Below are 27,152 nucleotides of genomic sequence, written 5' to 3'. Positions count from 1 at the left end.
CTGGTGAATGCGTTTGCCCTAATGGCCTGCCATTTTATATTTCTTTAATGAAGTTACAGAAGAGGAGAAAATGGTCAACCCCGCCGTGCTCCTACACACACACACACACACACACACACACACACACACACACACACACACACAGTGATGCACCGATGCACAGTACTCTCCATTTTCTTCCGAAGCTGAGGTGCAGACATTAACCTCAGCTAATTCTGTGTGCTGGAGAGAAACTGAAGCTGCATAATGCACACAGGGAGATTCAGTTTTGTGTGTCTGTTTCTGTGTGTATGTGTGTAAAATCTAAACCTACCAACACTGTGTTGGCGTAACACCATAATGTGATCTCAGTTTACGTCAGAGTGACAATCCCATTTCACCCAGACTTCCCAGCTTTTGGAGAAATTTCAACACCTTGCTCAAACTCTAACATATTCACGCTCCGATGAGTTAAAACTTCCCCGTGAGAGATTGACGGAGGGGCAGAATAAAGTACGGCCTTGCCTGTGTGATGTCAGATGAGAAAACCACACACACACACACACACACACACGCAGACACTTTAATGTTTCCCTGAAAAGTGTAACAGTGAATCCAGTCTCTTGTTTGCTGCCAGATATGAGAACCAAAGGCAGCAGATCAGCAGATGCAGCAGCACATGTCTGTTCCCAGTATGTTGCATGGCTGTTTGAAGAACCTCTTCAGATCATTTCCAACGCAGCGAGCGTGTGCGAGCGTCAGAAAACGGACTTGTTGTGATTCCCAGATGGCGGAGGGCTCATTGTCTGCTTCTACATCCATTGCAGAGTCAAAATGTTCAGGACAGAGCTTTCATAAGCCCGTCATTATGGTGAAAACTCAAGAGCAGATGTCGCCCTAAAGCCCTGCCAGGGATCTGATTCCTATAACCACCATGAGGACATATTGTCTGTATTATTTTTCATGCATTATTTTGTGAGGTAATGACCCTCGGGTATGGAAAAGCAAAAAGAGATTATGTGAATCTTCACTTAAAAAACAATATGTCGCAATTAATTCAAGCAGTGTCTGTTGTGGTGTCTATTATCCAGGCAATCTGCTCCAAAAGGCGGCTTGTACTCGTCAACTGAGCCTGAATCCGAAAGAGAAGTTCACATGCTTTGAGGACTTCACTGAGAAAATTGGAAACAAAAACTTGAATGATTTTGGACCATATTTTTATTTTATTTTTAGGAAATACTATTTTAAAATAATGTGCAACAAGAAGAGATGTTCTTGAGCAGAGCATCTCAGTAGTACTTATAGGTATTGATGTGCAGCCAACTGTTTTCCCCCGCACAGAAACAGTAAAACACCTGAACTATATGACTCAATATTGCTTGAAGAAGCCTAACGTCTCCTAGGTAATTAAGAATTTAATCAAACAGAATGGGACATAGGAGTATTCCCTATTGATTCATTCTGATGAATGACATTATTCAGAACAACTCACTGACACACATTCAGCTGTCATCAGAGCAACCTTCTATAAAATATGAGCTAATCAATAGTCTAGCCCTACCTATGGATTTTCTCTGGGGCTATCTTCAGATGCTATAGCTTATCAAACAACAATGATACATATCACCATCGACCCATCCTGATCAATTATTCAATCCAAAGACCTAGGCCATACCTGCATATTTCACATCTATCTGTTTCCTCCATTTCTGTCCCTGCTGCTCTCTGATATAGACCGAGCCACGACTAAGGTATAGCTGGTATTGAGCAATGTCTGGCCCAAATGCTATCGACCTGGATGGTATATTCATCAAAGTTCATCCCAATATTGATGAAAGGTCGTCTATGGTTACACAAATACAAACACACACACACACACACACACACACACACACAAACATGTACATATGAAGGAATATAACCAATGGAGATGATGTGAGGAGAAATAAGACATTTCTGTCCGGAAGAATGTCTCGGGGGATCAAAGTTATTTAAACTGTGTTTATTATACTCATAGGTGGGAATATATGGATGTTATGCAAGGTCTGTAAGGTTAATGTTTATTAAATGTAAATATAAACGGGGTCATCGTCACACCTTTAAAAACTTGCCCCGCTCGAAGGCTTTTACTTTCCTACAGTATATTGGTGAAGCTAAACACACATAAGAGGATAAACATAAAACAACAACAAGCAGGAGCGTGGACACTGTGTACCTGATTTCAATCCTTGGTAACTGAGTCAGACTCACAACACAGATATCTAATGAGGATCCACTAACTTTGGACTCATGGACAAACCATGTAATGATTTAACGATGTCCCTGCTTCTAAAGAACCTCACGTATAAATGATAAATAATATAATAAACTTAGTTTATATAAAGCCAGCACTACCTAGCACAAACGCTGTAAACAAGGTAGCTTTGGCATTTTTGTTCTATACTTATACTGTATATCTGTATCGAATGATATGTTGGCCCAGTTTATGAGTCAGGGTGTAATGGCAAAAGATTTCTATACACAAGAGTAAATGCACAAACTGATTTAACGGTCTCATTTTTTAACAGTAAATTAAGATCCCACACATGCATGGTCCTTACAAATGTGGCACCATTTAAAAGGGAAATAAACAGGCTGTCCATCAAATATAAGATTTATGCCAGAAACCATTGTTACAACAAAGACATAATCAACCAAACACAAATTTCCTTACTTTTGTGTTATGATTTATTCGACTAAGACTGACATTAAATTAGTTACAAGGTTTAACTGTAATATTCAGTAATAATAAAAATAACAACAACAACAATAACAATAATAACACAACAGTGTATCTAAGACCACAAATAATTTCTAAATTTACTTGCTTCAGAGGGTGGTGTAGACGGCAGAGCAGAGGGCCCTTCTCCAGCAGCTGCTGGATGCTTCTGCAACAATGTCCTGAGTGCATCTGAACAGTTACAGAGTAGATTAGCCTGATTATAACTGTACGAGCAAAAACATGTAGCTGCAGCAGACAGAGAAGGACAAACAAGTGCTGTAGCCTGTGCACTACTGCTTGCACAAGTTCTTCAACATAACACATTATTACCTACTTGTAGTTACAGATGTCCATTAATATGGGTAATTATTCATCCATATTGGTCAGTGAATATCAGCACAATGTCTAGCACTCTGGGTAGGAGGAGGGACACTAAACAGATGCTTTTGTCCAAAGTGAATTACAGTAATTCATACATACATTCATACACTGAGGGTGGTGGCTGCCATGCAAGGTGCCCACCAGCACATTAGGGGCAGTTTGGGGGTTCAGTGGGGGGGGGGTGTCTTGCCCAAGGACACTTCAACATGTAAACCAGGGGAATCAAACCAACAACCTTCCGATAACAAGATGCTGGCTCTACCCCTGAGCTACAACCTCCCTGTCTACCTTCACAATAGGGGTGGGCGGATCGATCCAAATATCGATAGTATCGATACCAAGGTGAGTATTGGCATCGGATCGATACTAGCGTGATGAGATCGATATTTTTGTTGTAGTTTCTCTTCTATAAATTCAGCAAATCACTTGCATTTCTTCACAGAGTTTGTGTGAGTGCAGCGTCTCTCTCAGTCCTTAAAGTGCAGCGCTCCTCTCCACCTCTGTCACTCCACTCACTCAGGTTCACTGTAACTGTAACTCAAAAATATATACTTATATTAAGATACATAACCTACCTCAAGAATATAGTAACCCTTTTGTGTATCTGTTGAAGGAACATTAGTATTCCTATTTAGGCTACATGCAGATAGGTTACAGACTTAATTATGTTAAATATAATTTTCTTATTTGGCTAAAATCTTTGTCCTGTGTTTATCGTTATTATAATCATGGTCAACTAATTAAAGGCAAAAGTACAAAATCATTAATTGATCAGGAATTTTCAAGTAAAAAGTATCAGTATCGGTATCAGTATCGGCAATACTGGCCCTGTATTTACTTGGTATCGGATGGATACCAAAATTTGCAGTATGGCCCATCCCTACTTCACAGTGGCACCACTCCAGCATGTGGTGCCTTAAGTGACTGCGTATTAGGCTTACACCGAGAGCTGGCCCAGACCCTACTACAATTTGGAGGCAGATATTGTACTTCAGGTAGCATATTTTACAATTATTTTACATGTTTGTCAGTCGAGTAATAAAAACTCACTGGCTATTCATATGGATGACTTCCACATTTACCAGTGTTATATTTTTCAAGTATGACCACTTTACACTTTGTGAGTTTACAGGTTAACGTTGGACGACATTAAATGGAAAAGTAGAGGAGCGAGCTGGCTAATGTTGTGGAAGAAGGTTTTTAACAGCATATTCCTGACTGAAATGTGACGTCTTTAGAGACGAGGAGACACAACAAACCGCAAGTAAGTCTGTGTCAGAGGACGGGTTGAAATATTTATCCAATATTTATGACAAATTGATACGAGTGAGTGAAGTTATGCTAGCAACGTAGATATTCATGCTAACACAGACGTGTATTAGCATTACTTGCTAGCTTAACCTTTGCGCCAGTTACAGGATGTAGAGAAGCTAGGTTTAATCTTTTTACCAGAATTATTTTTATTATTTTTATTTTTTAGCTTTGAAATGATATACAATACTGGCTGTTATGTAAGTTGACATAATTATGGATTTGTTAATGATGGCTGTTAACTCTTACCATAACTTTGCTATTAATTCAGGGTCAGGCTGGTGAATCCGAGGAGCTTGGAGATGGATCAAGACAGCACAGCAAACTGTAAGTGAAAGTCTCAGCCTACTTATTTTCATCATGTTTGTGGCATTGTGTTGGTGTTGGCTGCCGTGCCATTGCTGGAGCTAACTATGGCGGTGCTTGTTGTGACCTGTTGAATCTCTATGGAAATTGTGTTTAGTGTGCTGATGTTCTGAATAGACCTTGGCCACAGTTGCACTTTAGCTGCTGTATTCTCATTATTACAAGTATGGCTGAATGTATATGAACGCATTCATAAATTCTGTAGCCCTTTTTGTACCTCAGCTGAAGTCTTCAAGACATTCTGGCAAGAAATATAACATAAAGCATCATTTCACCCCAAAATGTAATTTTTGTCATTGTCGACTGACCCCCATACTGATGGAAAGTTCTAGTCCAACTAATCATGAAATGCCTCTGTACAGCTCATTCTGTGTAGTCCAACTTTTGGAAGCCCAAATTGACTTGAAAAGATGTTATTCACTCCCTTTTTTAAGTCGGAATTTTCACTGTAGCAGCTAATAAAAAAGTGCTAGCGTGCACACCAAGGTTTACATGTCACTTCAGCCAAATAGAATTAATTACATTTACATGTGGTACAAGAAATAATGTAAAACTCAGGTTATCATTTCTATAACCGTGAATATGAAAGTCTCACAAAGGAAGTCCTTCTTAAAGTCATTTTAATCTCTTTGCATTATGCTGTGTTCGTGCCACTGCTGAATCTAAGGCTGTGCTTGTTGTTACCTGTTGAATGAGTGGTTGTGAAAGCTGTAGTTGAGATGCTGATGAGCTGATTAGACCTTGTCAGGAGCCTCACTGCTCCGCTGTGTACTCAGTGACAGTGAGTGGTTGGATTCATAGCAATAATTCTTTAGACTCTAAGCGTTGTAACATTTTGATTTATGTTGGCTACCCTGCTTTTAGTAGACCTGGAGGCCTGTGATTTACTCATTTGCTGTGACAGATTGAAACACACTGTAGATAATTTTGTTGATTTGGAGAGCCGGTGTTTATGCCATAGTATTCTGTGTTGCAATTTTTGTCAGTTAGTCTTAGTATTTGCATTTAGTGTTTGTTCATAAAGGACTTGCTGTTTTTTTCCTCATAGTTCAGCACCTTGGACAGCAACACTGTTCTTTATATGGCTAGGTTGCAGTCTTCTTAATACAATGGCAAGGGGAATAACTGCTTGTTTTTTTAATGCTAGTTATTTGGAAATACTATGCTCATTAGAACTTTTTCATAGTAGATGTTCTGTTATGTCAAAGCAGGAACTGCACAAGTATCGCTAATGACCGTGGGGATGGCTCTGTTCTGTTAATTGTCCAAGTGAACTATGACAGTCGGGCAGCAAGCCCAGAGGAGAGCCCTGAAACTGGTTCACCTATATGGAAAAGAGTCTTAAGTTGTTGTATAAGTAATTACATGTGCTTTTTCAACAAGGACAAGTAGAAATGTTTCCCTTGAACAAGGTAAATGAGGATATGAAATGAGTGGTTTCTCGCAAAGCTTAATGGTACTCTGGTATACAACTGACTTTTCTGATATGCAAAATGATCTCTCAGAACGACAAGCAGCATATATATGATTTATAGCAAACAGGATCAAAATATATATGTGATTCAGATTTTTTTTTCACATTTAATTTTCAAAAGTATTTTGTAGTAGAAAAACGAATGCGAAAAGTCAACGGGGGTGAACGCTTTTGTAATTCACCCTGTTATATATACAGAAGATACAGCTGAATGATTTGGGTTGGTGCGTTTGTGTGTGTGTGTGTGTGTATGTTTGTGTGTGTGTGTGTGTGTATGTGTGCGTGCATGCACTCTCACTCACATGTGTGAAGTGGGTGTGGACATGGGAACTAATGGTGACTTATTAACATCATAATTCAGCCAGGCAGGACAACTAATCACTGAGACCTCAGATAGACCAGCCACAGGGGGTGATGGATGAAGCCTCTGTGTGTGTATGTTTGTGTGTGTGTGTGTGCTGGCGTGTGTGTGTGTCCGCATGTATGTGTGCGTGTGTGTTTTTGGTGTGCGTCTGTGATAGATGGGTTGTGTGGGGGTCCTTTCACACTGAGATGTCTCCTAATCAGTCTTAATGATTAGGCCCCATTGATGAGGTGCAATGATGAGAATGTGATTGTGGCTGTAGGGCGTGGCAACAAAACTCTCTGAAACAGAAAATAAACCCAACCGATATCCTGTCGACATGTCTATGCCTTCTTGTGTGTGTGTGTGTTGCATGTTTTCTACTTATTAGTATTCTCACATCTGTGTTTTCATATGTGTTATATGGGTCTTCTGTCTGGCTTGGAGAGCTGGGCTGAAGCCATTTGTCACAACGAACTCTATAGAGAGGGAGTGAACGTCCCTTCTTCTATCTTCTCCTTCTCTGTCTGTGTCTTCATCTATCTTTCTGCCTCCTCCCTCAGCAATGCCACTCATTCGTCTCTGGCCCAGTCAGGGCTGTTTACACTCATTTAGCTCCAACTGAGGCGCAGCCAGGGCAGGTTTGTGGTATTTATAGGCAGCGGGATAATACGAGTGTAAACAGGAAAGAGGAGACTAAAACAAGCAACTTGTGTTGACGTCATTTTGGCTTTTTCGTCATTATTTTTGAAGAAGAATGGCAAATGACAAGCAGAAATTACAGGTTTGTTTTGGAGCCAAATATGGGCATGGGTCTCATCAGGATTTTTTTAATATCCATAATGATACTGCTTATTGATATAAATGCTTATTGGTACTCTTTACAAAAAATGGCATGAATAGGCCTACATTAAATAGAATTAAAAACAATTAAATGTCACCTAGTTAATAAATCATTGATGGGGTTGTTCACTCAGGCTGATACAGAAGTAAATGTATGAAAATGCTAAAAATGCCGAATTCAGATATACATTTTGTAAAGTGAACCCACACTTTTGGATGCTTGGCCCTGCCGGCTATGACAGCAGAGTACAGAATGTAAACACACATACAACATCAAATGTAGCCTGCCAGTTTCATCATCATTAGGAGACAGTTGACAGGAGTAGACAGGAGACATTATTGTTACCTCATATCGACAGCAGCACTGTTTGTCCATGTGCTTACCAACAATTTAGTGCTGGTTCTTGATAGCCATCCTTGAATACCTTGATAGTGGAAGACCTGCAGAGAAGGCAAGAATGAGATTTCCATGATGGCCTCTGCTTCTCTCTTTGAAGCTCTCAGTTATTGTAACCAATGTAAGCAACAGAATTACACTGCAGAGATAATTTATCACGTCTGATAGGAGTTATTCTTAATATGGACATTTCCCCACCCTTCCTCTTTCTCTTTCTCCCTCCCTTAGAGGAAAGCGAGGGCCAGCGGAACAGAGGAAGAGACAAACTGAATTAGTGTTCTTTTCATCATCCGTGACCAGCGAGCCGTCTGATAACCCTGATCTCATTATGAACGCTAATTGTAAAGTTCTCCCTCCTCTCATCCTCTCTCCCTCCCCTCCTTGCTATACACACATTTAGGACTAAAGGCCCATCCTAGTGAGAGGAAGTTTTTTTTCCTCTCTCTCTCTCTCTCTCTCTCTCTCTCTCTCTCTCTGTGTGTGTGTGTCTCTGTGTCTAAGTATTTACTTCCTGCCTTCTAATGGCACCAATTTCAGGAAGAGGTCCGATATCCACTTTTAGCATAATCATTCTGAGCATGGGCAGCAACATAAGAGATTTATGGTCTGCTGAATGCAGTCTGGCAAATCTTCCAGCTTTCACATTTCAGCCTCTTAGCTGTCTATTTCCCCCAGCCATCTCTATCCCGCACCCCTCCTTTCTCTTTACTTATTCTTGCAGTCACTTTGTGCATCTTGGTGTAAATGTGTGTGTAATGGCATGTGCAGCAATATTTATTGCTAGTTTTTACTTTGTTTTGTTTGTGTGTCTATGTTTCCCTTTCTTTCTAATACTTTTTTTTCCCAGATATAAACAACACATCTAGTGTCCTTGGTTCAAATACAGGACAGAGCATCAGCCATGTTTTGATTATTGGTTTCCTCTATGTTCTTGCTGTGAGTAATGACCACAACTTTTAATGGGGTCTTACCAGTGTCCTGCTATTAATTAAAGCTTGATTGGACGAATAAATTAATCTAGCTGTGGTCTGCCCGATCAATAACCCATATGAGGGCTCCATTAAGCATCAAGGGCTGAGCGCTCTGCATGTGATATGTGTGTGTGGAAAGAGTTAGGGGAGTCAAATGGGCCTCTTAGATTGGTGATTTTCACCCCGATTAATCATGACAACCTCATCAAGTCATGGGAGGTGTTTATGTGTGTGTGCAAGTGTGGTTGCTGCAGTTTTATTATTAAACACATTTTTGAACCGATTCTGGAGTTCTTCATGTAGACAGTGAACAGATGGTATTTCGCAGACATAAGTCAGGGGAATCTGACATTTTTCACTTGAATTAGAGAAAACCTCTACTGTGAACCAAAGGCAAATGGCATTTGCACATAAGGTTTACTCTAATGAAATGCTAATCCAGAGTCACTTTAATATGCAGACCCGACTTTTGCTAAATTATTCTGCTAAGAAACTTCATAAAGGTGGCAAATATATCAACTAATGCTGAATTCTCAAAAGCCGGGGAGAGGAGTTATATTTAATATGATATCATTTGCAGATTGTAACTCTCCAGAAACCTCTCAGATTAAAACACAAAACACATCAATACAGACCTGGTTAGACTCTACCTGCTTGAAATATAATTCATTGTTCCCATGAAAATTTTTTGACTCAGGCTATAAAAAATTCATGTAAAAGAAGATTGGTGTATGAAAGCAGGTGCTAGTTTGTGTTTTCCACGATTTGTGTATTACATTGATTATGTTTTATATATATTATGTTGATCCTCATTAACCACTATCGAAGTAGGGTTCATCTAAGTAGAAATTGCATTGAACTATAAAACAAAAGGAAACGAAACATAGTAATAAACAAAAATAAAACTACTAATGACAACAACAGTTATAACAGTAATCACATTATACTGTATCTGCAGTCAAAAAGAACTGATGAGGCTTATAAAGTGAAGAATAGACCAGGAGAAATCCTCATCGATGATCATTTTTCAGATATTACATATGATTACCTTGTCAAAGCACTACCTTCCCCCAATAATAAAATGTACAAATACCAATATACATCGACTCAGTTTCAGGAAAAGTCATGTTATTTAAACTAAATAGGTTTTATGACTTTGAGAACATGAATTTGAATAGAGAGGTTAATGGCCACCTGCCAGTTGGACCATGAAATACAGCATCTTCAGCATTATTTTGACATTTGGGTCTGAGTGTGGGAAGTAGTGTATAAAATGGAAAGGATTCACCCTTGTTGCTCAGTAAACTTAATAGCAATTCATCCAACAGATCTTAGGCTTTTTTTTGTGTACTAGAGGAAAGGTCAGTCGGTCAAAAACTAAAGAAATACGCCTTTTAATTTTCAAGATACTGTGTCATGATGACTTAAGTCAAGAGAGAAATAGTACAACTAATGGATGTGTAGCAAATGTTTTCATGCTAACATGCTAGCTAAGATTGTGAACTTAGTAATCATTATACCCCCTAACGTTGTTTTCATTAGCATGTCATAATCTTGTAAAGCCTAAGGGCCTCAAAGAGTCGCCACTGACGCTGTAGACTGTTTTTGTGGTGCTTGATGAAAGGTCAGGGGTCCCCAAAATCGTATTCATGAAAAATGTCATCATATTTCTGGGACAAGTATCTATTCATAATGGCATTCTGAATGCTAGTTAAAGAGCTACATCTTACTCTGAAACAAAGCTGGGACCAACATGACCAACAAGCACCACCATACCTGTTAGATCAGGGCTACATTTGTATTACTTTACATTTTATGTGCTCGATGTACAGGAGAACAGTTAGTTTGATATGTGGCCAGAGACAATGTAAAATTTACATTCAGTCAGTCCTTTGTATCAGTTCATGCATATTAAGTACTTTCCCTGCCAGAATTATACAAAGAGGCCTAAATGACTCACAGATTTCCAGTTTCTGCCTGAGTAAGCAATGAATTTTCATTCAGCATTAATACAGAGTGTTTGATCATTTTCAAAGAAATGGATATTTTCTGTTGCACAGATTCATTCCATATAGCTCATGTCTCTTGGATTCTCTTTCACCTATACTGTAAATCTTTCAAAGCTAGTTGCAAGCAAGTTGTCCTGCTGCCTTTAAAATGTGAGTTCACGGAACTTAGAGTAAATAGCTCAAATTTGTCTCATGAGTTGTCAAAATGTAATACTAGTTGAATTATCTGAACTTCAATAAACAAATTCAGTAAACTTAAGATATTAAGTTTCACAAACAACTGTCCAGTCACACTGAGTAACATTGGGCGAGGCTGCTCTAAGGACCTGTGACCTTTTTACATTTCCAATTCACAGGCGCTATATTTCATATCTATATAAGGATTATAGTTTAAATATTCAGAGATATCTACCAAAATTAGCATGCTATCCAGGTAGCCCTTGGCCATGCTGTCTGGCAAATACCACTTTGTACCAAGAGGAAATAGTCCGATAACATAGCCACCTGTGGTTTCTGGTTCTGCTGGGTGTGTGAGAGCGAGATCACTGCATTTCACATGCTCTCTGTATCTGATTAAGTGAACTCTCAGCAGTACATTAGTTGAGCTCAGAGGGTCTTAAAGTCAGAAGAACTCATGGATTAAAAAAACAAACAAGTCTGCGTTAAACTGCTAAGTTTTTTGCTTTATCGATATGAAATAAGTGTGGGCTGCACAATGTAATGGCAACAGAATAATGACAACATCGCGTTTAGATTGGTCCCCTATAAACCTTGCTTTCACTATACAATTTTGTCTGCCACCAGGCACAGAACTCTCTGGAAAATAAAGGGCTGATAATCCACCATTTCTTTTTTCACATCTGCATTATAGTCTAAATGAATGAGTAAACTGGTGTTTAGTCATGTGTTGTTGGTAGTTGTTGCTCTGAGGAAAAAGGAAACAAGTTGTCTTTGTACAAGCAGCGCCAAAAATTATACCACTTTAAGATGCTAAGCAGTGAAGTTGTCTGATTCCACCTTAAGTTGATAGATAAAATAGATATGTTTATTCTACTAAATTCCTGTGTGAAATTTTACAGTGTACATATACACAGATGGCACATGCACACACCATGTTGGCGTTGTCTCACTTGGATTTGCATTGGACTGTTTCATTAAGAGAACTTACACAGATTGGAACTAGTCAGACACAAAGGAGTACAAACACCAAGCAAGCAGTAGTGCTTGTCAATGCACTCTTTCTTATGGAGTGGAGCAGCGCTTATTAGTCCAGTAAATAGTTACCCGTCTTGCTAATGATTCATTTGTTGTTGGGTATGTTTTCCACTGAGCTTGAAAGGACTGATAATCAAAACATCTGCTGTAATTTCATTGCAGCATTTCAAATATGCCTCACAGTATATCCTGATGTAAATAGAGAAGTCCCTGTCTCTCCATTCCTCTCCTTTGATTCGCACTGCACATCATTTGAGAATAAAGAAACCAATAAACCGAAGTCCATCTTTGGCCATGCATAAATGAATTTCTTACATAAACATGTCAAAAAAACTATTCTTCCTTTACTGTTGCCCATTTCGCTTTCCATTTGACTCGCTCGTCTTGCTTTGTGTGTGAAGGCGTGTGTGCAAAAGTGTGTCTCTCTGTGAACATCTGTGCTATTGTGTGGCATACCACTGCTTAATGGAAAACCTTGCTTGGTTTCCCCTACCTCATTATTTGATAGACCAGATGAGAAATAGATTTATGATTCCGATTAATAACGTTAGCCAGAGTTCATTGTTTCCACCAGTCAGCTGAACAACTTCATATCAGTCCCACTAATGCGTTTGAAACACCAGTGCTGTGTGTTTAATAATATCGTTGTTAGAAAAGCCATTCGTTCTCATTTGAGCAGCAAGTCTCATTTGGTTGGATGAAGTAGCTCTCCACCTCACCAATCCTGCAGAGACTTTGGGGAATACCAGGCAAATGAAGGATAGAAATAGCAATATTTCTAGTATCTCACCGTGGAGATCTCTGAGCGTTTGTTTTGTAATATAGGAATAAAATATGTTGAGAGAATATAATGCTGATTTTATGGAAAACAGATTAAAACAAAATATTCTCCCACTCTGCACATTTAAATCATGTGTTCCAGCTTCTTCTTAATGTGTGTGCATTTGTGAGTTGAGATTACTTTATAATAAGTGCTTGCGTTTTGTTTCCCACTTGCAGGGTCAGAGTTATAAATGTATTTGACTATAGTTAGTCCAAAGTTTTTGCTGTTTAGGTCACATGCTTTGGAAGGCTCTGTGCACCAGCTATAGCGGTGAACACTGGTGTTCTCTAACAATAAATGAACGTGGCAGCAAAGGAGCTAATCGGCCAAACAGTGCCGGTCACAACGGGACACCAGCAACCCTTAATCATCAAGCTGCAGCAAATTAATTACCACAATCATCTACCTACGGCAAATTAATTATCACAATCAATCACCACAAATTAAACTGGGCCTTAAAATAGCCCCGCGGTCAACTGGCAATCAGCACCTCTGGCCTGCCCATCGAACACAAGCAAGCAAATATTCTTAGACGCAGGAGAAAAGCATGGAACGATTTACACATTGTACATGTACATGTATACATGCACATACAAAATCATAAAACACACACACACACACACACACACACACACAGACACAGAAATCTAAGAGGAAGAGAAGGACCTGAGACTCATTTAACAGCAAATGTCATCAGGACAGCACACTTAATTAGAGCTGCAGAGCTAATAGAGGGAGAGAGAAAGAGGTGTAGGGGTAGATTCAGTAAGGAGATTGGAAAAACAATGTTGAATTGAGAAAATAAAAAAAAGACAAATGGTGAAAACAGGGGAGTATATTGGCATTGGGTCGACTTGAAAAAAAAAGTTGTGAAACTGAGTGGAAATTGAAAAATGAAAGACAAATAAATTTTTTATTTCTCATAATTAATTAGTAGCCTCCATGAATAACATTTTAGCAGTTGAGAAATGTTGTGTCAGTGCTGGCCTCCAGAACTCTGTATGTGATGTTTGTGTAGGAGGGAAATCTCAGCTTTATGGCTCTAACTGTGAGATCATGTGTAATAATGACAATCTGTTTTTTTCAGCCTCCAGCTGTCTCCAGTAGAATAAGCCAAGAGAGTTTTCCTTTCAATGTACTGTGTATTTGGAAAAATATATGCCTGTTAACAGTGTGCAAAACACTTAACAATTAACAATGTCAGCATTGCTCAGTAATTGGCACTTAAAGCATAGTGGGTCAGCTGGGTCTGTTTTTAAGTGATGTACAATACAGTACAGTGGGATCAAAAATGTAAGTAATTTCAATTTGTTTAAGTGGATAAGATAAACCCAGTGTTTCACTGTCTGTGTCATGCTGGTTTGTTTGGTTTTTAAAGCGGCTATCTGCTGTTCAAGAGTATTTTTATCTGAGCCACCAGGATTGTGGAAAATTTGACGTGAAGTGTAAATTGTTGAAGTTTGTTTTTTATCATCTACTTGTAGTTGTCACTAATTTACGGGAAGTACACATCTGTCTAAACCCCAGCTACTGTATAAAACTAGCCAACTATCTTATCTAGGTATGTCTAGTCTGCTTTACTGGATCAGGATCAGTAACAAAGCATATTTTGAATGTTTAAATAGCAGCTCCATTTCCAGGCCTTACTTTTAAATAACCAGTAGCTTTTCAGGTAGGCTGTTAAAAATGCCCCATTGCGCCCTGTTACATCACTGGAACCATTTTCTAATGCACAGTATTAGGAGCTAGTGAACCGCGAAGCAGCACAAACAAGTAAATAGCAGCAAGCAGTCTCAATTAATGATATCTACACTGACAGCTCATGCTGGCAAGTGATGCGAGCAGAGACGCTTATAGTTAAAAAAAACTATTTCAGTATTTCAGGTCGACTGCACTTCTGAAGTGCTGCTGCTGGTTTAAAAACAAAATTTGAAATTCAGTGTTTTGTTCATAGTAGAGATGAGGAGAGACTGTCCAGAGCTTCCTGCCACAGAAATCTGACATTGATATTCTTCTCTGCCTGCAGGATACCAGAAAATATTAAAGGAAATCATTAAAGAAACACTGTAATGCCGGCTACATTTTCTAAATGCAGAGTTTAGCTGCCTGACTGCTTTTGAATGCTGTACTACTTTTGATATTAATAATCTTTTGACAAAGTCTACAGTCTAACAGTCATATTTTGTAGGCTGTATATATACATGTATTGTATATATATACATACATGTGTATATATATATATGTATGTGTATATATATATATATATATATATATATATATATATATATATATATATATATATATACTATATTGCCAAAAATATTCACTCACCCATCCAAATAATTGAAATCAGGTGTTCCAATCAATTCCATGGCCACAGGTTTATAAAAGCAAGCACCTAGGCATGCAGACTGTTTCTACAAACATTTGTGAAAGAATGGGTTGCTCTCAGGAGCTCAGTGAATTCCACCGTGGTACTGTGATCGGATGCCACCTGTGCAACAAGTCCAGTCGTGAAATGTCCTCGCTCCTAAATATTCCACAGTCAACTGTCAGTGGTATTATAACCAGGGTTCGTATGGGTGCTTGAAATCCTTGAAAGTGCTTGAATTTCAATGTTGTGTTTTCAAGGTCTGAAAAGTGCTTGGATTTTAGTTTAAGTGCTTGAAAGTGCTTGACATTATAACTCTGTATCTTTCACAAAATTGGGATCAGACTGGATAATTAATTTCTGAAGTTTTTTCTATTATGAAATATAATTTTACATGTTTACAGCATAATACAACGTACATAATTGTGATAAGTGAAGAAAAAAATCATAAGTATATATATTCCTTTAGATATGTATTTTACCCCAGCAATAAGGTGCTGGAAAATCTTAAAAATGACCCTCAAAAGTGCTTGAAAATTGCTTGAATTTGACCTTGAAAAATGTGTACGAACCCTGTATAACAAACTGGAAGCGATTGGGAACGACAGCAACTCAGCCACGAAGTGGTAGGCCACGTAAAATGTCGGAGCAGGGTCAGCGGATGCTGAGGCGCATAGTGTGCAGAGGTCACCAACTTTCTGCAGAGTCAATTGCTACAGACCTCCAAACTTCATGCAGCCTTCAGATTAGCTCAAGAACAGTGCATAGAGAGCCTCATGGAATATGTTTTAATGGCCGAGCAGCAGCATCCAAGCCATACATCAGCAAGTGCAATGCAAAGCATCGGATGCAGTGGTGTAAAGCATGCTGCCACTGGACTCTAGAGCAGTGGAGACGCGTTCTCTGATTAGGACTGAATTCTGTTTTGAGTAAGTAGGGCATTTGCTAAATGAATTCATAAACCTGTAAAGAGTATCATCAAAATCAATTTGAGTCACAAAGAGGCCAGCAACTAATGTTTTCTTAATGCTGTAATATAATACTTTTACCATATTGTGCAGCCATAATCAGTGACCATATATTTAGTTTATTTAAGAGTTAAGCGATAACTTCCAAATTTCTTTTGGGGCCCAATAACTTCTTAATCAATTTTAAGGTCTGTAGTATTCTTCCCATTCTTCTTCAGAGCACTTTACAATATCGTTTGTAGAGATTTTTTTATTTTATTTGTTTAAAAAGCAGCACTTGGTAGACTGTTGATTTGGTTAAAAAGATGTTTAATATGCCTAAACGATGCTGTTAAATGTACTAATCTGGAGTGGCACACCATATTGAAAAAGGGATCAATTTGTGACAAAGCTGCGGGAACCTTGACTCTGATATTCAGTGTACTCAACTTTCGAACAATCAACAGCTGCCCATGTGTATAGAAGATCATCCTCCGCTTTGTGCAGTGTTGTCTTCTATCCTCCTCCTCCTCCTCTGTACCGTGTCCTCCTCTATCCTATCAAACCTCCCTTCTAGCTCATCCCGTCATTACGTCTCCACCAGGATTACCTTTTCTCTGTCTCCTCTGACTTTCTCAATAACCCTCTCTTTTTGTGCCTGTCCCTCGTTCTTTATCTCTGTCACTCACTTTTTGTCTGTGTCATTCTCCTCCTCTTTTCTTCCTGCTCTCTGGCTGGCTGTGTTGATCTCTTGGAAACAGAGTAGACACTGTTCAGTCCCTGTGGGGCCCAGGCTTAGCCATATTGTGTGGCACCCTGATGGCGCCTAAAGGCAACTTAGCACGCACACATACAAACACAATGAAGACACAAGAGGACGTGTTTGTTTTTCTCATACATAGGCATGCATGCTTAATGCATTCAAATTGAAGACCACTGGTGATAAATGTAAGTCCAGTCTTATTGAAGTTGACCGTGCATGTGTTTAAGTGCTTTTCTTTGTCTTCTGATGTATATAACTTTTGGCACGCCTGCATTTGTATGTGTGTGGATCCCTGTGTTACTGTATGTGTCCAGGATTAAAGGGAGCACTTCATTGTGTGGGGGGTCCCTTGATGGCCTTTAGCCCTCATCTGGGCATGCTCCAATACCACAGTCTGATTGGTCTCAAACTGTCCTGACAGGAAATCCATCTGTGTGTGAGTGAGCGTGCATGTGTGTGTGCGCAGAGAGGGATGCATCTGGATGACAGCTAAATTGAATGCCAGGGCCAACAAGGCCACAGGATCACAATGAGAGAGATGAGGACAAGACTACGCAGAAGGAGACTGGGAGAGAGAGATGCTGGCATTAAGCCCAGGGATGACATTGAGAGACATTTGTTGGGAGATGTGTGTGTATCTGTGTGTGTGTGTGTGTGTGTGTGTGTGTGTGTGTAATTGATTGAGTTTTAATGTGCTCCCTGATGAGGAGTCACTGACATCAGTGGGAGGAGAAAATAGGAAGGAGAGATAGGAAGAGATGGGAAAACAATGTCTTCTTCAAAGCGAGATAAAAAGGGATCATGCACACTGCTCTGGCCATGGATCCTTTTATTACATTTTGTCCTGACGGTGGTTTTTGTGATGCTTCTGTCACTCAAAACTCTCAGTGCCAAAGTATGCTCCTTCTTACAAATGTTGAGAGGTAAATGTAGTTCTTCCTCAAACTAGAGTCGAAGGTGCATGTTCCACACACCTTTGAAAAATGTTGAGATTTAAGTTTTACAAACACTACGTCGTCAAAGTTATTAGGGGTTGTAATTATATTGATTTGAACATAACATTTTTCTTTTTAATGGGGATGCACAATGGTATTGGCCTGTCATCAGTATCAATATCTGACATGCCAATAAGATGGCTTTTAGTTTTAACAGAATCAGAAGATGGTCTGTATTTTGTTTTTGTTTATGTTTGCAGTATTCTATGAAAAAGTATCATTATTTATTTTCAGCAGGTTTCTTTCCCCAACTTCCCTCTTTTTTGCTGTTTGCATTCTAATATATACTGCAGAACATTCTGTGACGCAGCACTTGTTCTCCTTAGCGTATGTAGGTGCATAATTTATGATTCAGGATTTTTGTGGGAGTGTGCGTGCTTCCTGTGCATCTGTACATTTTGTAACTATTAACTGCAACACATGTTAAGCTGTTAAGATACATTTTGTGTGTAGGTTTGTGTGTACAAAAGTGTGGTTGTGGCTGTGTGTATATTGCTTGTTAATGATGCAACACAGATGCAAGCATACACAGTTTCTTCATCACAGAGTTGTTGACGTGTCAAGTGAAATCCTTGGCTCGAACGCAGACGCTTTTGGGCACGTATGCCCACCAAGCCTAACCTAGCCTCTGAATATTTGCACGGATTTGTTTTGACTTTCAGGTCTTCTTCTGTTTATGTTTTTTATAATTTCTATTGATAAATGCTCATTTGTACTTGCCTCTGCGCCCTCTGCAGTCAAACACCCAGATCCAAGCAATTCCTTGTTTATGTGAGAAGGTATAACTCAGAAAAACCACAACTATTTTTTTATATTCAATTCTGTGAAGTAAATCTTTCTCCTGTGTTCACATATGGTCTTTTCTGAGGTTAAAGAGGCATCACTGCAATTATTGAGAATGAAGTGTTTTTTTTTTGACAACTTTAAGGTGTCACTATTTTGGTATCGATGGGAGTGACAGCTGTATTGTTAAAACAAAATCACCTGAACATTTCTGATGTTTGCAGCCAAATTTGACTTTGTATTGTCTGATTTGCAAGTTCACAGTTTACAGTAAACAGCACTCTCTACATGTGAGCCTCAAAGATTTGTGTCTTAAGCCTGTTTAGTATTCCAGAACATTCGTGATCCGTCTCTCTCTCTTTCTCTTCTTCCTCTGTCTATCGCGCTCTCTCCCTTTCTCCTGGGTTGTTAGTGAGCGTCCAAGGTCAACCACTCCACTGTTGAGCTGAGCTTTGGTACTGACACAGCCCTTTGATGTTCTCAGAGAGAGAGGGAGAGGGTGAAAGAGGGAGGGAGAGACATGTAAGGTTGTACAGAAACAGAGGAGAGAGGGAGAGACACATCTTGGGAATGGTAGAGGAGAGAAGAAAGGAGAGAGGGCAGGGAGAGGAGTACAAAAAGAAGATAGATTAAGAAAATGGAGAAAGAAAGAGGTGGAGGAAAGACAAGAAGGATGGTTTAGGGGCAGGAAGAATGTGGCATGTACAAATTTTAAATGCTCAAAGCGTTGTATGTAAGTATTTGTAGAAGTGCTTATGTAGTGTAAAAACATGCACAGGTGTGAAAGAGAGAATCTGCAGGAATGCGTCTCATTTATTTTTCATTTACCCTCAAACAGGCAGGCTTGCTATTGTTTTAAAACTATACTAATGTCGGGACCCACAGATGAAGTCATTCATTGTTGATGTCAAAATGGACTCTGGACTGAACTCAGTGTCCCAGAATTCCCATTCCTCACACCTAGGTATAAATTTCAGGTTTGAGATACTATTGATCAGAGTCACAGACCCCCCACTGATCAGAAACTCCAGCCCCCTACTTGTTCTTTCTCTCCCAGTCAACGCCCTCTACTCCTTCAACTTCTGATCTTAAAGGGCTCCTCTCCTAGATAGATAGATAGATAGATAGATAGATAGATAGATAGATGCGCTTGAAAATACGTTAATGGTAACACCATTACATGGTTACAGTACATGGTTTGAATAGTATGAGTACTGTACGTGAGTATGACAGAATGCATACAGATGAGAGAACAGCCCTTCCGAAAACAAGCATTCACTAATCACACATCCTATGCAATTTACTGTTTCACACTTCAGTGAACATTGCAATGCAGTGAGTGACAGAGGAACAGCACTGGAGAGGGCATTAAACAAAGCAACTGAGAGTGAACTGAAGTAGTTGAGATAAGAAGTGAGCAAACTGAATAAATAGAGACAACAAGTGACAAATAAGGGTAGACAGACAGAAAGGGTGACGGAAAGTGTGAGTAGTACAAGCAAGAAGAGTAAAGTTCTGTGGAAAAAGGCAAACAAATGGTAGCTATTATGAGTGAAAAAGAGACAGGTCATATGGTTTATCTGTGGATGAGGGCCCTGCCTATTAGAGTGTATTAGCCTGTGGCTGATGTATGGAGTGTTGTCAGGGATATGAGGTTTAGATAGGCCGCAGTCTGGGTTAGATAGAGTTTGTGTAATGGAATACAGTCCCATATCACTCGCTGTGGGCTAGAGAGGGTGGGGCTAATTCAATTGCCCCCCTCCACACCTCAGAGAATGGTCTGAGACTCGGGGATAAAGGATGGACTCTTTTACAGGTGAGTGCATGAGTCAAATCTATCAGTCAATCTAAATCCTGTTTTCATTCTGATAATTTGTAGTCCAGAATAGTGCGATCGCCATCGTTAAAGATTGTGCAAGACCTTTAGAGGACATCAGATTGAATTAAAATACAATCTTTGCATTCCATACAGAATTTTATCCCTCACTTAGTTCAACTACTGAAGTATCCACTTTTATCTTTTGTCAGGGTTGAGAGTTGTCGATAAAATTGGCAAATGAAGATGAAAAAATGACCATGGACAAAATCCCTGCCTGGTCCGGGGAGGGCTATGGGGTGTTGGCAAGCCTGTCCCTTGGCAGAAAAGCCAACTTGCTCCAGCAAGTAGGGAGAATCCTCACCAGCTCACAACTGTTGTCATAGCCGCTTCCCACTGTCACTCTGACGGCAACCTCCGACTGTTTCACCCAGCCGAGAAAACTCTGGCTCTGTCACCAGCAAAGGGAGCATGCAGACTTACTCCCACTCCCCTGCTGGGTGAGCATCTGGGCGACCTATTATGCTAATTTCTAGCTCTATATGTTTATTCTGGGACTCCGCTAGAGTAGCTTTGCATGATTCACAGTTTTAAAAAATCCTTATATATCTTGTATTGGCCCTTGATGCAACTCTTCAGTTCACCCTCTTACTATAACTTATTTCTGATTGGACAAACTTCCAGAAGCCTATCAAAGGGAAGCACCAATGGATCAGGAAATGACATTAGCAAAGAGTCATTCTCATTTCAGTGTGCTTGACGGAATAGCAAACTGGGGCACTGCACTTGGTCAGGACATGCTTCACTAATTACTATAAAGAACACAACTTTATTCACTGTTGTGAAACTGGATTATATGTTATAGTCTGCTGGACAGGTGGCTTTATTTGTTGCTTAGCTAGTTAGCTCAGGTAGCAGCAAGAGAGGTGTTAAGACTTCTTGCACAGTAGCTTTGGACTGCTGGGAGGAGGAGTTTAAAAGGCCTGAGGGTGAGGGACCCAGTGGAGGAAGTAAGCTACTAGGAATGCTAACTGAGCTAACAAGCTAATGGCAGCTAATGTTACAGTTAGTGGTTACTTAGAAGCTGATGTTAGAGTGGTCGATAGCTTTCAGCTATTGGAGAGCCCAACCCTGTGTTTTTTGTCAGCTTGAAACATATTCATCCCCTAAAAAGGATCAGTGGATGTTTTGCTTTACTCTGAACCTGGCAGCAGGATCAGACACACCAGACACCAGAGAGTAAAGTTATGTTCACGCAGGTGCAACTAAAGCCTCTACTCAGAGGCCCAACAGTACGCTTATCCCCATTTTCATGTGCTTCCAATCCTAAAAAAAACAAAAAAACAGATCATAATCATTCAGTGACTACGAGAACGTTTGACATAATGACACAGGATGAATTTAACAGAGGGAAATCCTTGACATTTTGTGGTACTTTTTAACTATGGTGTGCAGAAGGAGCTGAATCTGCTATGCATACATTTCAATGTCCGGAGCAATGATGAGCAAACCAAATAGTAGGCATCTGTTTGATTAACTCTGCTACTACACAGGATAAAAACATGCAGCAAGGTTTCCTCTACATGTAATTGATTGTGGCGCACTGCCACAGCAAAATAAAAGCTGCCACACCTTCAGAATAATATATATTTTTTTAAACCTTGTTTTCATGTTGTTTTATGTTTATATTAATGTAAATTGTTGTATGAAATGTGATTTTGGCACAAAACATGGTGTTTTTCATGAAATGTGATGCTACGCTGCAAATAGCCTACCCTTATTTGAAAAACCAACACCGGAGTCACCACCTGCCTGTCTAGCTGCGGCGTGCGAAAGACGAAGAGAGTAGAGACAACAGTCCGACGTGGAGGGAGAGAAAAGGGTGAAAGAAAGGTACCTAAGCTAGGTTATATATTTTTATAGGCCTATATATACAGTTTTGTTCAAACCAGTGAAAACGACCCTAATGTATAGATGGATTAGGCTACATAAAAAATCCTGATAAATGTGTTACTGATTGGTTAATACAGGATACGCATTATTTTTATCATTTTTTTAGAGAGATTCTTATTTTTATTTTATTTTTGTACCATTGACACTTGTTAAAGAGAGATTACTTTAGGCCTAATAAACCATGTCTAGTCTTTGGTTATACAGTAGAGAGAGATATTATTTAGTTGTAGATTAATTTTTAACTGTTAAACTTAATTTTCTATCGATAGAGGAAACCTGTTACATTTCAGATACACGTTTTGAACAGCACGACATAACGTTAGCTTAGGTAATGCCCAGGTAATTTTCTGTCATGACTCTTTTCTGGTTACATTTTCAGATGAGTATATTAAACTATTTTCAAAAGAAGAGAAAGATTCCAGAGGAAGAGAGTCAGGTAACCTTACATAAAGGAGAGGCTCAATGTTCTTGACTTATTGTCGTGATGTTATTCCCTCAAGTCAATAGAAGTGATAATGATGTGTACCATGATAAGTGTAATATTTAAATATTCCTAACATTACCTGCGTGGTATTGGTGATGTGAACGAATTTAACACTTCCTAATATTATATTAGATAAGAGCACAGGCAGAAGTAGTGCAGGAGGTGAGTGGAGGAGAGAAAAGAGGAGAGGCAGAGAAGGAGGTTGAGGTATTCAGTATAGACTAGTTTAGTTATTTAACTTATATCTTTAATTTGTTGTTGTTGTGTTTGTTGTTTTGGCCTAGTGATACTGCAAGATCCTATTTGCAATTATTATTTTCAAGCCATGTACCGGAAACCCTATAGTAAATAATGTATTTAGAAAAACATTCCGTTTGAAATAGTCATAATTTCACATTTCAAAATTCATGTTGCTGTCGTCGTCGTCACCACCCCTCTTCCACTCGGGCAGACCTCCCCCACGGTTTAAAAAAATCCTGGAGGAAACCCTGTGCAGGGCTAATTAATTCTCTGGTTTTATTTTTTTTAGGACTGCATGGCTGAAATAGTCTGAGTGGATAGTGGATTAAGGGAGAACATTATATTTGTTGGTTTCCATGTTGGATGAAACTGAACCCTTCTTGCTGGCAGCACAAATTGTAATGATGTTGTTTGTCTAGTTAAAACAATAGAAAGTAGCAGCCCATTATTCACCTTTGGTAGTGGAAAGCAGCCATTAAGCTGCTACAAGCTCATTGGCTGGCAGTATGCAGTGTTGGCCAGTGGTGGTCAAATTGTGTTCCTGTTTGATTTTAAATGCTTTTGTTAAATTTCACAATGTCACTGACAAAACAGTATGTGTGAGAAAGTATGCTCCAACAGAAAGGTCTGTGTTTGGAGGACTGAGAAAAAAGGTGGAACTAACAGCTCAAAGCTACTTTGGTCACTGATGCAAAGCTCTTTTGAAATGCTCTTGATTATTGACTATTATTTACTTGACGGTCACAATAATTTGGCAGTAACTTCCCATTGTGACAGATGGATCAACTGACAAACATTTGTAGCGTGGGCTTCATTTGGTTGATTCACTTTCATAATAACACTTGTTTCTGAGAATTGGCGTGGCAAATTTTGTTTTCTGTTCATGTAATGCCAGATGATGCCCTGCAAGAATTTTTTATCAAGCTCATTCAATTTTTTGTTTCATAGTGTGAGGTTGCACCACATGAATGTGCTAATGTTCCATAGATAGGACACAGCAGGGAAGTGACATGCATTTTTATTTCTTTTTTTTTTATCTCAGAACAGAGCAACCTTAAATCTATAACTATCACATATACACAGATTTTTTTTGCTTTCTATCTGTCCCACATTGTTGGCTTCTTTTTTTTTTGGTTGGCTGCCTGTTTCCAGTCTATCCGTTAAGCTACCTGGCTTTTAACTGTAGAGTCATATTTACTGGACAAATAGTACAGTGGTATCAAAATTGACATTAAACTCTTCGCAAGAAAGTGAACAAGTGTCATTCTGAAAATGTAAAATTAACATTTATCTAGGTCTTTGTGAGTTGGTAACGACTTCAGGGAGAGTAATGTTTTAAATTGTTATAAATTGAGGCTTTTCTTACTCCCCAGATTTAAAAAATGATTTGTGATTGTTATAATTTGTTTGATTTGGTGTTCTGTTCCATCTCTTAACCCACTGAAAGCAAGCAGTGGGTTAGGAAAGTAACTCAAGTTTCAAGCAGGACAGATTGGGTTCATTGCGTTGTCTGTAGACACTGACATGTCTCATGACTGCCACCAGCCTAACAATGTGTAAATGATTTTCATGATTTATTTATTTGACTTTAAGTTACAAAAGCAACACTCCATGGGATATTATCAAGCTACTGTGAAAGCTGGAGGACATCATGCTGAGACGGTTGCTGCAAACAGCATGAGATGGTATATTCACATAATAAAACATAACATCTGTGCTCTAAATGTGAAACAATTCTACATTTGGCTAGTTTTCAGGTTTCTTGGTGCACATCATCCGAGCAGTTTTCTAATAGGTGTCTAGTATTTGCTTGCAGCAAGCTGTAGGGCACAGATTAAAAGCCAAACCAAGGCCGGGCTCTTTGCTAGAATCTCTGCTGATTGTATTACTGTAGCAGACGGCATCTACAGCCTAAGTAATGCAGGCCTTGGGGATAGACAAACCTGGCTTAGTATCCCAACTAGGGAGGCTTTCCACATTAAAAAGTGTTGCTGTGTGCGAATATTTGAGGCAGAGCGAGATTTCTTCAAGAATTCCTGACTTCATTGCATCTTCTCTTCAATGTTTTTCTTCTGTATCTAAGGTCTATTGAATTAGGTAGACCCAGATGTCCTCTTCTTATTGTCGTATTGATCAGTGCCACTGTTCTCCCTTCGCTTCTTCTAAATATTCCCTGAACACACCGCTCTCCTCTCTTTGACCTCCATCCTCATCTTATTCTTCTACTCTGCTGCTCTTCATCCTTCCCTCACAATAATATGAAAATATATATTCTGTATCCCCTTCCCATCATCCCCAAGCCCTCTGCTACCCTGTTTTCCTGCTCCAACCTCCCCTCTGCTTTTGCTGCCCTCATCAGCTCAGTGAAGGGGAAATCTGTTTATGATGAGGGCTAGGGGACTATCTGCTTCCTCAATAACTAGACTTTATTGTAACCCCATAAAACTCCAGGAAAATGGGCTGAGGATGATATACAATGCTGTGCATGTACAGTGTAGCTTGCTCTGCATTTTTCCCCCTGACTCTGTGTATGCACATGTGGGTTTCTGCATGTGAGGTATAAGGGATGTTATAAAAGAAGGATCAGGCAAAGATGCAACAGATTGAGCTTTGGGAGCAGAACGGCTGAGTAGGGAGGGAAAGGAGCTATTAAATACTAACCCTTACTGCCCATAGTCCCCCTGTCTCCCTCCATTTTCTCCCCAATCACCCGTCTCCCTCTAATCGATGAAACTCTGAGGGACCATTGGATTCTTAATGCAGCTGCAGATTCAGGCCCCAAATATCCCTGATGGATCCCCTACCTAGACACGCGCACACACATTTACACACAAATCCAACTCCTTTAAATGCCATGGGCCTTTGTAGTGGCATATTGGCAGACTGTGGTGTGACAGAGCTCTCCGGCAGCATAAAAGGTATCTGCTTGAACACTTGAACCCCTTTGATGGTCAAACAGTACTGAAAAGTGATCCACTCACACTCAGAGAACAAGTGTATGGTGGGTACTCTCTAGTGTATTGTGTAGTGATTCAAGAGAAAGGGCAGCCAGACATCACAGACAGATCCTACAGTGGGTGGCATCTGTGTGTATGGGAAACAGAGGGAGAGGCAGACAGACAGATAGACAGTGAAGATGACAATACACATGAGAGAGTGAGCGAGCGAGGACCGCACTGCATCCTTGGTCTGTTTTCCAGAACATAATCTGACAGCGTGTCCACTTGAGCTACGTTTTCTTCTACAGGAGCAAACCAAACAGACTCGAGGAGGTGTGCTGTTCGCAGACAGCAAGTCTCCCTGGATCAGATCCATCAGCTCATTGACTTCAAAGAGGGAGAGAAATATATCTTGGCTACTGTGGGCTCATCTACCACCAAGCACACTCCCCACTGGAGAAGAACAGGTCAAAGCTGCTGATGTTACCACAGGGAGTTGAGATACTAATCTGATTGGATGCAGAGCAGAGAGATGCTAATGTGATTAGAGAGGAAAGGGAGTTGCATGAGAATATGGAGATTTGCTGTAAGCTTTAAACATATCAGAGACACCTTAACGCAGTGAATTGTGCACACCATGAGTGTGCAAATGTGAATGCATTACATGGGAATAATAAAATGAGTTTGAAGAACAGCTGGAGTGACTCTGCAGAGATGCGAGTCCAGAGGAAGATACAGTGAAAGGCTTTGAACAAGAGTCACTGAATTAGTTAAGCTGCCCTGTACTAACTCAGCTCAGAGTGTCGCACTCATCAGGCTCATTCAGTTTTGTAGGGCTGCACCCTAAACATTGATTATTTGAGTCAAATCTAATTTTGTCAGTCAAATAACTGCAATCTTTTCCAGCTTCGTCGTTGAACATGGTGCAGTGCAGGATAATAGCAACGCAGGTAAAACATTAACAATCTGAATACTGACTGATAAGTAA

At 39.6% G+C, this 27,152-nt stretch overlaps 1 long non-coding RNA gene across 2 annotated transcripts; it reads left to right on the top strand.

Annotated features, from left to right (window-relative positions):
• Positions 1 to 4,007: 4,007 nt before the first annotated feature.
• On the top strand, positions 4,008 to 26,780 carry LOC115585756 (uncharacterized). Of its 2 annotated transcripts, none has more exons than XR_003984762.1 (4): positions 4,008 to 4,116; positions 4,254 to 4,385; positions 4,704 to 4,759; positions 26,473 to 26,780. It is a non-coding gene; the product is annotated as an uncharacterized LOC115585756 (long non-coding RNA). The 2 variants fall into 2 exon arrangements; XR_003984763.1 differs by lacking the exon at positions 26,473 to 26,780 and adding an exon at positions 17,376 to 18,020.
• The last annotated feature ends 372 nt before the right edge of the window (positions 26,781 to 27,152 follow it).

Source organism: Sparus aurata, chromosome 7 (assembly GCF_900880675.1).
Source record: "Sparus aurata chromosome 7, fSpaAur1.1, whole genome shotgun sequence".
In the NCBI taxonomy this organism is placed as follows: domain Eukaryota; kingdom Metazoa; phylum Chordata; class Actinopteri; order Spariformes; family Sparidae; genus Sparus; species Sparus aurata.
The sequence above is the reverse complement of the archived record's forward strand: the minus strand, read 5'-3'. Positions and strand labels throughout refer to the sequence as shown.